Raw genomic sequence first — 13,205 nt, 5'->3', positions numbered from 1 at the left:
TAAAAAAAAGTATATTTTAGTATACTAAATTTTAACATACTTTAGCATACTTTGATTGATGTACTTAAACTGTATTATTTTGGAACAACTAATTTTGTACTTACTATACTTTAGTCGTACTTAAGTTGTATAAAATTACAACTTTTAGTATACTTTGTATTAATTCACCATACTTTTTTGGAACAACTTCAAGTTGTACTTAGTATACTTAAAATATACTTTCAAATGTAATATTCAACAACTTCATTTTTATACTGAGTGTACTAATTCTGTCATAGAATTATATTAAAAATATAATTGGTAACACTTTATTTGAAGGGGGGTGAATAAGACTGTCATGACACTTTCATAAACATGACATAAACATGATCTGAACACGCTGATCCTTGCAGGGTGGTGAGGGGGGCTGGTGGTGCCCATCTCTAGCAGTCATCAGATGACAGGCAGGGTTCACCCTGAACAGGTCACCAGTTAGAACAACAATATCACAATATCAAAGTCTCTCTGTCTTATGGAGCTTAATTAAAACCATGTTAGTTTATGAATTAAAGTATAAGTCGCAACAAACAGCCTGCATGCAGCTATAACATGAAGCTGAATGATTCCTATTGTAATAATCATACAAGTCACAATAAAATTGATAAAATAATTATTTATGAAACCAACGTAAGTTATATATCTTCACTGCACTGTTTATAATTAAATGAAGATAATTAATAAGCAAACTTACCACCAGCTAGCAACACTTAGCAGCCTTCATCCCTTCGGGCTCCTTTTGTGACACACATTTCATTTCCATCGGTTGTCCCGTTGTGTTGTAACTCGGACTAGGATGTCACCAGCTTGAATTTACCAAAATTAGTAACTATTGTCAAGGCCCTCTCTACTTTTAAGGCAATATTATGAGAGTAAAAATGGCGAATTTGAACAGCGTAATATTCCCTGCGTTCTTCTTCTTCTTGTCGGTTTTATTGCAGTTGGCAACAAACTGTTAGTAGCATTACCGCCACTTACTGGTATGGAGTGTGGTTCGTGATGGTTTAAATATTTATCCTCATCTATATATACATATATTCTACTATGAATTATATCTAAACATACACTCACACATTCACACGTAAAAACACATACATACTTGTACACAACTTTGTATATCATGCCTTCACTCAAACACACTTACTATAATTAAATTCTATGAAATACTTTAGTTTTCTTTAGAAATCGAATAATTATTTGCATGTTTACTCCCTAAATTCTTCCTCAATATATCTAATAAATTAATCTTCTCCTTAATACTTTCAAACTCTCTCTTCATATATCTTCTCTCTTTTTTTATATTTATGGCATTCTAATATAACATGTTCTATGGTTTAATATTTATCACAGTAATCACATTTACCAGTTTTATGTTTTTGAATTTTAAAAAGTGTATAATTAAGTCCTGTATGTCCAAATCTTAACCTTGTTATTACTCTTTCCTCCTTTCTATTTCTTCTTCCGTTTCTTCTTTCTCCTACAATCTTCTGAATTTTATAAAACCATCTTCCTGTTTTATCTTCATCCCACCTTTTTTTGCCAAACTTTCATCAGGTTCTCTTTAACAATACTCTTTCCTTCAGCTTTACTTTTTTTTTAACTGTAAAACTAATATGATTTTTAATTGCCCTCTTTACCATTTTATCTGCCCTCTTGTTTCCTTCTACTCCAATATGTGCTGGAACCCACACAAATATAACTATTAAACCCATGTTTTGTATTCTGAGTAATGTATGAAATATTTCTAATAAAATGTCCATCCGACTATCTGTTTCATTATATTTTAAACTTAATAATGCAGAGCTTGAATCTGAACATATTATTGTTTTTAATGGTTTTATGTCTTCTACCCATTGTAAAGCTAATAATATTGCCAACATTTCTCCTGTGTATACTGATAATCCATCTGTAATTCGTTTTCCTATTTTTATATTGAATTCTGGTACTACAAACGCTATTCCTGTTTTCCCAGTTATTTTTGATGCATCAGTATATATTTGAACATATTGATAATAATTATTTAAATATAACTGCACTGAATAACTATCTACAATGTATGATTTATCTTGTTTCTTTTCCATTATTGACATATCTACTCTTGCTTCTGGTAGAATCCAGGGTGGTATAATTGATATTGGCATTGTTTGACTAATTTCTAACCTATTCATTTTAATTTAATTTAATTTTATTTTCAATTGTCCATCCAAAACTCCTCATTTCTTTTTTTTTCTTTTTCCCAACATGGATTTAAAATTTCTAGAGTTCTGTTTCTGTGAGAATTTTGACATTTTAGGGCTGGACTCCTTAAGTCGCGAGTTCAGTTTTCTTCTGGGTTCGATTCTCGGCCCGAGGTCTTTCTGCATGGAGTTTGCAAGTTCTCCCTCTGCATGGTGGGTTCTTTCCGGGTTCTCCGGCTTCCTCCCACAGTCCAGAAACAAGACAGCCAGGTTAATTGGTTTCTCTAAATTCTCCCTAGGTGTGAGTGTGTGTGTGTGTGTGTGTGTGTGCATGGTTGTGTGTTCTGTCTATTTCTGTGTTGCCCTGTGACAGACTGGCAACCTGTCCTGGGTATACCCTAGCAACACTCCCGACCACAATAGGGACAAGGATATCACAGTCTCTTCCTGGTTCTCTGGTATCATCATTGGATGCTCCTCAGCTATGGTCTCTGACTGTTCAAAGATCAGGTTCTCAGCTCTTTACTTCTCTTCATCTGGCGTGCAACAGCAATAAATAACAGACAGGAGAAAGGAAATTTGCCTGTACTGACGCAAGTTCATTTTTAATTCAAGTAAATGACCTACAGCTGCAATCAGTGTATTCAGACAGGGTTCAGAACTTTAAAGATCATCACAGCCTAGGGACACTGATGTTTTTAGCAACCCTCCAATATTACAAAGTGGCAACAACAAGCATGACTATAAACATTATTATGTGACTATCATGGCTAATTAAACGTATTAAGCACAGGTACAGTGTACAGGAACAATTAGCCTCCAAGAGGCTAATTTAGCTAGCTTCCACCGTATATTTTCCGGCAGAAAAAATGTTCCGGCAGAAAAAATGTTACAAACGTGTCTTCAACCATTCGCATCACAGTCCTACTGCCATTAAGTCAGTAATTTTATAACGTAACACTTTGGAGTTATTTTTGGTTTTAGAGTACAAAAACATTTTGACAGATGCAGATTTCTACTCACCGGAGTGTAAGTGTCGCATAGGATGACGTCAGCTTATTCTTCTTCTTGGGTTTTTGTGGGATCCGTCCTTATTTTTATTTCAATCAAACATATTAAAAGGTCCAATAAAATTAACCAAGTATGTTAAATTTTGGCATTTATTTTGAGTGAATTATTGGAAAAAATCCAAAGAAATAAAAGGCATATTGGAAATATAGGTTTTTAAAAAAGCGAACAAAAATAAACAAAACAAAAAAAATACGGTTTTAGATTTTAGTGAGTTGTTTTTAAATACCTAATTAAAATCTTATGACGGATACGTTTGGCTTTTGTATTTTTAGTAAATTCTTAATATCCTGTTCAAATTCGCAGATAAATTATAAATAAAGGTTTTTAAAAAAAGGTAAAAAAAAAAAAGGTTCTATTAGCGACAAGCGGCTGTTATCACCGATAGAATGATTGATAACAGCCTGCTAGTAGGCAGAGCAAGGACCAACTGAGGCGATTCAATGGGGCTGATAACCACTGATAATCACCATTCTATGGGATGATAACATCCGAAGCGGGTGAACCAGATGTGTTTTAGCTGCTGAACCATAAACTAAACATCCAAAGTCTATGTAGGATCTTATCATACCTGTGTAAAATCTGTTTTAGTGATTGTCTATCTGCTCCCTAGTCACTGCCAGCCAAACATTTCAAAATATTCAAAATTTTCTTACATTTATCAACAACTTTTTGAATATGTGTATGCCATTTTAATTTTTCATCAAACCATAGCCCTAAAAATTTTATACACTTTACCTGTTCTAACTCTTGATTATATAATTTCAATTTTATTTCCTTGTTTATTTTTTTCTGAGTAAATATCATTACTTTCGTTTTATCAACTGAGAACTTAAATCCTCATTGCAATGCCCCTTTCTCTATTTCAATAATAACCTCTTGTAATTTTTTAACAATAAAATCAACATTTTTCTCTCTTTTCCAAACAGCTCCATCATCTGAAAAAAGTGAACAACCCATGTCTTTTCCAATATCTTTAAATACGTCATTTATCATAATTGAAAACAGCAATGGACTTATAATACTCCTCTGTGGAGTTCCATTTACTACTATATATTTTCCTGAGATAACTTCTCCTATTCTAACTTGTATTTTTCTATTTGTTAAAAAAGTCTTTAATCCATTTAAATATTCTCCCTTTAATACCCAACTTGCATAATTTAATTAATTTAATTTAATTTCTACTATATATTTTCCTGAGATAACTTCTCCTATTCTAACTTGTATTTTTCTATTTGTTAAAAAGTCTTTAATCCATTTAAATATTCTCCCTTTAATACCCAACTTGCATAATTTAATTAATAATCCCTCCATCCACATCATGTCATATGCCTTTTCTATATCAAAAAATACTGCCACTACACTTTCTTTATTTACTTGTGCTCTTCTAATGTCATGCTCTAAACATAGTGTTGGATCATTTGTACTCCTCCCTTTTCGAAAACCACTTTGATATTTTGACATATATCCTTTACTACTTAAATAATATACTAGTCTATTATTAATCTTTTTTTTCATTATTTTACATAGATTTGATGTTAAAGCTATTGGTCTGTAGTTTTCTGGGTTTGAATTATCTTTTCCTGGTTTAGCTATTATAATTGATTCCTTCCAATTCAACGGTAATTTTCCCTCCTCCCAAATTTTACTATATAATTGTAATAATATATCTTTAGCTTTTTCACTGAGTTGCATTATCATTCTATACCAGATTTGGTCTTTACCTGGTGCTGTATTTTTTTGTCTTCTTAAGTGCATTATTCAATTCTGTTTTTGTAAACTCAACATTCAACAAATTATTTGTTTCTTCAACGCTCTGTAATAAATCTTTATATATAATTTTTGTATGTTCTCTTCCTTTTCTTCCCTTTTCACTAATATTATTTGAACTATGAATTTTACTAAACGTTCTTGCCAATATTTCAACTTTGTCTTTATCTCATCATATATGTATCATCTATTTTTAGTATAGGATATTCAAACTCTCTTTTTATACCATTCATTCTTTTAATTACTTTCCAAATTTTTTCAATTTTTGTTTCTTTCCCTATCGCATTACAAAAATTTCTCCAATATTCTATTTTTGCATTTTTTTATAGTTCTCCTTACTATTGCTTGTTTTCTTGTATAATCAAGTAAATTCTTATAAATTGGGTTACCTTTCAGTACCTTAAACGCTTTATTTCTTAACTTTATTGTTTCTTTGCATTCATTTGTCCACCATGGCACCATTTTCTTATCATTCTTACACCCTGATTTCTTTATAGAATTATCTGCTGCTTCCATTATTATCTTACAAATTATTAAATTTCCATCATTTATATCCATACTCATATCTACTTTTTCTAAGTTTATTTGACTCAAATATCTAAATTTAATCCAGTCTGCCTTATTAAAAATTTAACTTTTTCCCAAGCTTTATATTCTTATTATTTAAATTTAGTCCTACTCTTATTGTTATGGGGTAATGATCACTACCTATTGTAGATTTTTTTTTATCAATGAACCATTCACAAATACTAGCTAAAACATTTGAAACAATTGTTAAATCAATAGTTGATTCCATCCCTGTTCTTATATTGATTCTTGTTTCTCTTCCATCATTAATACATACTAGATTTTTCATTTCCATTAATTCTATAACTTGTCCGTTTTTATCATTACATTTACCCCACAAAGTACTGTTTGCATTAAAATCTACACACCAAATTACTTTCCCTTCCAAATATTCAGTTAACTCCTCCATTATATCAATCATTAATGTTTTACATGGATTATAAAAATTTATTATTTTGAATTTACCTTCTTCCCATATCTCAATTACCACATATTCTAGTTCTTTACCTTTTCCTAATACCTGATATTGTATCCCTTGTTTAATAAATATTCCACATCCTCCTCCACCTTCTTCTGATCGATCTCTTCTTACACTACCATATCCTTTAATCACAAAATCTAATGTTTTTAACCATGTTTCCTGAACACAAATAATTTCCGGTTGTTCTTCAAGCTCATCAATATAACCTTTAAGTTCCTGTCCGTTAGCGATTAAACTTCTTGCATTCCATTGTAATATTAACATGAACTGTTTTCACCTGATGGTCCTGGTTTCCTATCTTCCTCCAACTTTTTATTTATGTTCACCCATGGTCCCTCTTTAAAGCCCAAAAACGTTTCAGCTCCTCTCACTATTATTTTAATCTTCTCAGTTTTGTGTTTGGCTTGGTCAGTGCAGTTGATAACATAGGCTACAAATAATATTATTTTTTTCTATTGGTATTGTGACATTTTCTTCTGTCTGTACTTTGGATTGCTGTGCAGTTTGACTCACTGTTTGTTGAATCTCTTTTGTTTTCTGTTCCTTCACATTTTTAACTGCTTCTGCATAACTTATCTTTTTAGTTGTTTTAATCTGTACAATTTCTTTTGCCCTCTTCCTTACTTCACATCCTCCAAACGTGACTCTATGATTCTCTCCACAGTTACAATATTTTTCTTGTGTTTCTTCTTTACATTCTTCTAATTTGTGGTCTTCTCCACATTTTGGACATCTCTGCTTCCCTTTACATACTGCTGCTATGTATCCATACCTTTGGCATTTGAAACACCGAAGTGGTGGATATTTTTTGGCAACTCTTTTTCATCAAATTCAATAAGGATTGACAAACTTCCTACTCTTTCTCCATTCACTGTTTTTGACAATCTTTTCAAGTTATTCACTTTTGCACCTACAACACTTCTCTTAATTTTACCAAGGTCTTCATCTCCCATAAATCACTCCTCTAATGTTTTTATTTTCTCCCATGATTTTTTTTCTCCAGCACAGATCTTTTGCAAATGTTATCCACATTTAAAGCCTTATTCTTTTGTTCTATATTTTTACATACTACCAATAGGTTTCCATCTCTCAAAATCTTTACCATTTCAACATCTCCAATTTTCTTTTTAATTTCTCTTGACACCACAATGGGGCTGATTTTATCCTGTTCTTCCTCGTTTTTAAGTTTTAATATTACTTTAAATTCCTCCCTCACAACTTTCCTCCTCACTATCCTTTCTTCTTCTGAGCTACTTCCTTCCAGTTCCCGTTTACGGCCTTGGCTATCACCAATTCCTTTTCCTTCATCTATTTTATTTCTTCCACGGCCTCTCTCCCTCCTTCTTCCCACTGGCGTCCATCCTTCAAAATCTCCGTCTTTCTCATTTCCTATCTCCATTTCCATCCGAACCATTCACATACCAGTTTATGCCAAAACCACCTTTTCCAAAAGCGATGTTTGTGTTTTTGAATTTTCCGTGTCGGTCCAACAAAACAGTTGATCCTCCTTTTCGATCGACCAAGATTCGACCGATCTCTCTTTTTCCTTTTCTTCTTGGCCATCTTCCCTGCGTTCAAGTTTTTTCTTCTCTTTGTGGCGTTTTTTTTAAATAAATGAAAGTGTGCAAGACCGCCACCATCTGGTCTGGAGTATGAACTGGAGATAATGCCGTTAATTATACGGTTTTACATCACACATCTGAAAATGGATTGGGTACTTTCTTAAAAATTAACTCATGATTATCATTTTTTTATTGTATGCAATTTTAACAAATAATAAAAGATTATTAAGGCACTTAAAAATTCATACATATTCATTCATATTTAGTTCACTTAAAGTATACTTTTATTTAATATATTAAAAGTGTATTTTGGTACAATTATGTTTAAGTGTGATTAAAGTTCTAATTTCGAAATTGGTACAAGTATACGTTTAGTATACTTCAGATATATTTATAGGTAGTACACTTAATACTTAGTATACTTAAAATGTACTTTCACAAATATAAGTATGTTTGAAATATACTAAAGTATACTGTTTTTTTTGCCTGGGTGGGCCAGAATTCAAAGCCAGCAACTTTTTGCTGAGAGGCTACAGTGCTACCAACTGTGCATCCATAATCAGTGCAAAATTATATAATAAAATGTCAATGAAAAAAGACACAAAATGGTAAATAGTGTTAGCAAGTGGACAGCATGGTTTGTGTTATGGGTCCAGTTTTTAAAACTCAATGACCATTTTCATGTGAACAGCTTGCAAAGTTGTATTGCAAGGGTGTTGACATTATTTTGCTGATTAAACGAGTCTGTATTTTTTTTTTTTTTTAAGATTTTTTTGGATCTTGTGGCCTTCATTTGATAGTTAATTGACAGGAAAGTGGGTAATGAGAGAAGGGGGATAGACATGCAGCAAAGGTTGCCAAGGCTGGGAATCGAACCTGCAACAGCTGCGTCGAGGACTAAGGCCTCCATATGTGGGTTGTGCTTAACCCCTGCGTCACCACAGCACACCCGAGTCTGTATTTTTAACAACAATCTATGTCTGTCATGTTTTACAACTGTGCATCTTCTGCTCTAAGCTGAAGAGACGAGAGCTCAGTTTAGCATATTAATCTTTAACAATGTCATAACAGTTGGTAATTTCCTGACCCACTGCAGAATCCCTCACAGACATAAGTAACAGTTAAGAAAGTTTATCTACAAAATATCTTCCCAGTTAGGAATAAAAGCTGCATGTTAAATACTTGATCAAACTATTATCCCACCAGTTCCTATTTTAATTTAAAACAATGCAATCCATCATAATCCAAACACACACACATGCACATGCACACACACACACACACACACACACACACACACACACACACACACACACACAGAGTATGTTTTTCTGTCTTCATAAGGAGTTTGTATTCACTTCCATTCATTATTCATTAATTTCTATGACCTTACCCGGACCCTAATCTTAAACCTAACTATTGCTGGGTTTCGGATGACGTAGCACCGATGTAGCCCAATGCAGATTGGGGGTGTTAAGGAAAAATGAATATTTTTAGTGTTTAATACAGTTAATCTTACGGCATGTGAAAAAGGTATATTGACCATGGCCATTTTGAACAAATTTCTTAATTTAGAACAGGTTTTGTGTTAAAGATTTAAAACTAAAACTATTGATGGGTAAGTATTCAACTTACGGGAAGGAAAATAGAGATCAAAAGGGAACTCTCACTGAGGCTCCTGTTGTGTTATCAGAGAGGACAAGAGGCCATAAAATTAGCATCTCCAGGAGGGCAGTATCACTTGGATGAGCGTGGGAGAGAGAAGTTTGCTCGGTTCACAGAAGATCAAAAAGTCTTCCAAAACTAACATCTGGGACGGTGTAAAACTGAATACAACATAGAATGTTTAAAACCACTAACATTTAATTTGTAAGACATTTTTCTTAGTTATTAATCGCATGCTCTGACTGAAAATAGTTTAATCATAGTTTTAGAATTACTAATTTAGTCAGTGATGAATGTATTTTGAAATTATATTATCTGTTACTATATTGGAATCAAATGGAAATAGTGTGAATGAAAATGTTTTGTTAAGTATTAGAAAATTGCTCAGGTTTATGGTGAAAGGGTTTTGGAAAATGATTGTGTTAATTTTTATACTTAGGATTGAATATTATGGTAAGAAAAAGGAATTTTACCCCATTCTGTTTTGTTGATTTTATGTATTACTTTTGGTTTACGCCAAGACTCATTCTTTTGAGGTGCTGAATGCAGAAGAATAAAATTAGGTTTGTGGAGATAACCTTTGCTTCAACTTTCTACAGGATTTTAAGTTTCTTCCTGAGGTATCTGAGTAGGGAGAAAGCGGGAGAGATTCCAGATTTCACACCTATCTGTGAAGTACCTTTCTCTGTTTTTCTTTGACCAGATAGCCTTAAAACAGCAGGAGTTCAGGAGAAGCTCTGCTCTCACTTTGCTTAAACAAAGGGGACAAAATGGCCTTTGATCTTGGAAGCAAATTGTATAGAGGTTCTAACTTTTAAGAGGGTCCAAGATAGCTTCCAGTTGGTCAAGCAGAGGTACGCCTTATTTGAATATATTAAAGAGGAAAAACACGCCTTTACTATAAAAGTTTGTACACAGGTTGTACACAGGAGTAACAAATCAGATTGCTGCCTTATTTTGCTTTTTTGCATCAGCACTCTCTAAAGACGTGTCTTTGCCTTCTTTTTCTCAGGTAAATTAATGTATGTCTCTGTTGTTCTGCAGTTTCTGTTGTAATTTGCATAAGTTGTCTTCTATTCGATTAAACTCTGTAATTCTGTGACGTCTGCACTCGTTGTTTTCTGTGTGGCTACACGCGGCCCGCCGGCAGTGGCGCAACTGCACATTAGTCAGGTGGATGCGAAAACATAAATCGTCCCCCCATCCCCACCAAACTTGGTGAATCTCTTCTGGACATTCTCATAGTCGGTTATGACTCAATTCATTGTGGTCACTTAAAAAAAGAACAAAAACAAAAAACAATGTCATCATATTTCAGCATTTAGTTAAATACCATTTCAAAAATGTCCCTTGCTGCAGACTGTCAGAATGGTAGACTGGCAGACAAATGCCTAGTTAACATGACTGGTTGTTATAAAGTGCAATACAATTATTTCTTAATACAAGTGGAATAATAACTAAAACTGAACAAAATTATTCTGATCAAATATTTGTCTGGCAGAAGTTCAGACAGACTGCCACTGTTATTTAGAAAGCATCATTTAATGTATAGTTTTAGGCAAATGACTGTATCTTTTTACTTAATGAGCATTCTAAATTATTTCTAACCAGATACTCTAACTTAGGGTTGTTTGCAAGAAGCTTATTAATAAATAAATAGATTTAACATCAGTTTTAGTTGTCTAAAACGTAACTTAACTCAGCTGTTGATTCCTGCTCCCCATTCCCCACTTACCTGGCTGTCCCACCCCACTTCACACTTCACATGGTGAAAATATTAACACAAAAACGACTTACCTAATTTTCTTGGGGAATATTTCATCTGCTTCATTCCCTTTGTTCAAACAGGAACTTCTTTCTCTGGTGGCTGGTCCTTATTATCATCCTCCTCCACACTCGTAGCATGTCTTCATTAGCCAACTTTGTCCTCCCCACCATGTGTCCTTAGGCTAGCCTAAGTCTTCATGTGGCTAAACTTGCCAAAGCAAAGAACACAAGGACCATGTCACATCAGCCAAGTCGCTAAATAATGCACATGAAGGATAACTTTGACTAATATATTAGCTTTTAAGTTGCTACATTAAAATTGGAGGGGGAAAAACAATTTGCCTGTCTTTAAAATATATTTAATATTAAGGGCTAACGTTACAGTAATTGTGTTTAATAACTTTAGCTAACATTAACTTACAGCAAGGTAGGATTGGCTTGAATTGCTTATAGCTAACATTACAGAGAAAGAGAACATAGTCAATGTTATTTTCTCAAAGAAAATGTAAAGTTAATAAGACACATACCTCATATGTATTAGGTATCAAACTTCGGCTTCTTTTTAAACAGGAGGTCTGGCCGTTATAACCATAGACATAATATAAGAGTAGACCCCACATTGGCCGCTCCAGCACAGGAATTACGGCGGCCATCTTGGAGCGGTATACCCTCCTACTTTGCTCAATCAAAACAGCAGAAGATGCCTCAGCACTGAGGGATATGGACCTTACCAAGCTCCGCCCAGAAACGCCCCCTAAAATCCCACGTGGCTGCATGTCTCACAAACAAAGCCTCACGGAGCTTAGTTTCTATGTGTAAACATGGCGTCTTTCATTTCGACTGACTCTCTGCAGAGTATTTCTGAGTCGATTAGTGTAGCATTTCTGCCGGATTTTCAAAAAATATCAGCCACGACAATGGACAGGGGAACCAACAAGTTCATGTCATCTTTTTTGGACGAAATCAAGCTATTTGAGCCACGGGATGCCTCCAACATTGTGTGCGTCACAATGTTGGAGGCATCCAATATTGGATGCTGTTTCGATGCTGTTTTCCACATCGACCCCGGTCGATGTGGAAAACAGCAGATCTTCATACCCTCAGCATAAATATAGCTGTGGACAAGATCACTGATGCCAATTGTTCTTGCAAGGCTGGGTAAGTCGGGCATTTATGGTTTTGAGGGTTATTTTTGAAACCAGTGATTTCTGTTGGCAAATGTTCGAATGTGCCTAGGCCTGATGCACTGTACTCGGTGTTAGCGCGGCTAACACGATTACAGTTTAGTAAAAAGCCTTTTCAGGTAAAATAAAGTCTTTAATGTATGTCTGATACGGTACACATTGCATATTGATCTGTTCAGCTAACGTAAGACTGTGTAACAGACAGGCTTCAAGGTGTAGAAGTTGTATCGGTACATTATGCTGTACTTAGCTAAAAGGTTTTCATAATGGATGTGTTAATTATTGACTTTCTTTTTTTCAGACTTGGTGGTCATTGTTCACACATAGGCCTCCTTAATATATTTAAAACTTCAAAATTATTACAATATGTCTATCTTATTGATCCTACGACGGTTGAGCTGCAAATGCGGTCGTGCACAAGCTTTGATCCAAGCAAGGCTTTCCGTTTCAGATTTTGGAAATCTGTGAATTTTAGTTCCATAAATACGATCAGGATGCCTGACATCGTCTGTACAGATACCCCACTGACGGTGGAGAACCATTCTTTTGAGTTCTGACGCAAAACCTTTTGCAAAACCTTTCTGCCGGTCTGCTAGTCCACAATGTACGTTAGCATTTTTTTACTACTTTAGCTTGTGTTTGTGAGACGGTCACGCACGTGGTAGCTGCGCTGTGACGTAAAATTGGCATTAGCCAATGAAACGGGGCCCCTGTGGTAAGGTCCATTGGTGTTCGGATCTATGGATTATTGATGGGAGGGCTCCACAGCAGCAGGGGGCTGAGCGCAAATCGTGACACCGCACCTACTAATGGCACTTCCGGTGGCAGGTGTGACACCTGCCACATGTGCCACTGTTTTCGGGACTAGCTGCCAGTGCTGCCACTGCGTTCGGCTGACTTCGGCTGACCTCGGCACCTCGTACTGGCA

At 34.7% G+C, this 13,205-nt stretch overlaps 1 long non-coding RNA gene across 1 annotated transcript; it reads left to right on the top strand.

Annotated features, from left to right (window-relative positions):
- Positions 1–3,436: 3,436 nt before the first annotated feature.
- Positions 3,437–12,721, top strand: LOC106940690 (uncharacterized). Its single transcript, XR_001423167.1, has 3 exons — positions 3,437–3,781; positions 9,006–9,011; positions 12,711–12,721. It is a non-coding gene; the product is annotated as an uncharacterized LOC106940690 (long non-coding RNA).
- The last annotated feature ends 484 nt before the right edge of the window (positions 12,722–13,205 follow it).

Source organism: Poecilia latipinna, unplaced genomic scaffold (genome assembly GCF_001443285.1).
Source record: "Poecilia latipinna isolate Pla-1442-1.1 unplaced genomic scaffold, P_latipinna-1.0 Scaffold3320, whole genome shotgun sequence".
NCBI classification, from domain to species: domain Eukaryota; kingdom Metazoa; phylum Chordata; class Actinopteri; order Cyprinodontiformes; family Poeciliidae; genus Poecilia; species Poecilia latipinna.
Note: the sequence above shows the minus strand (reverse complement) of the source record. Positions and strands in the feature narration are given on the sequence as shown.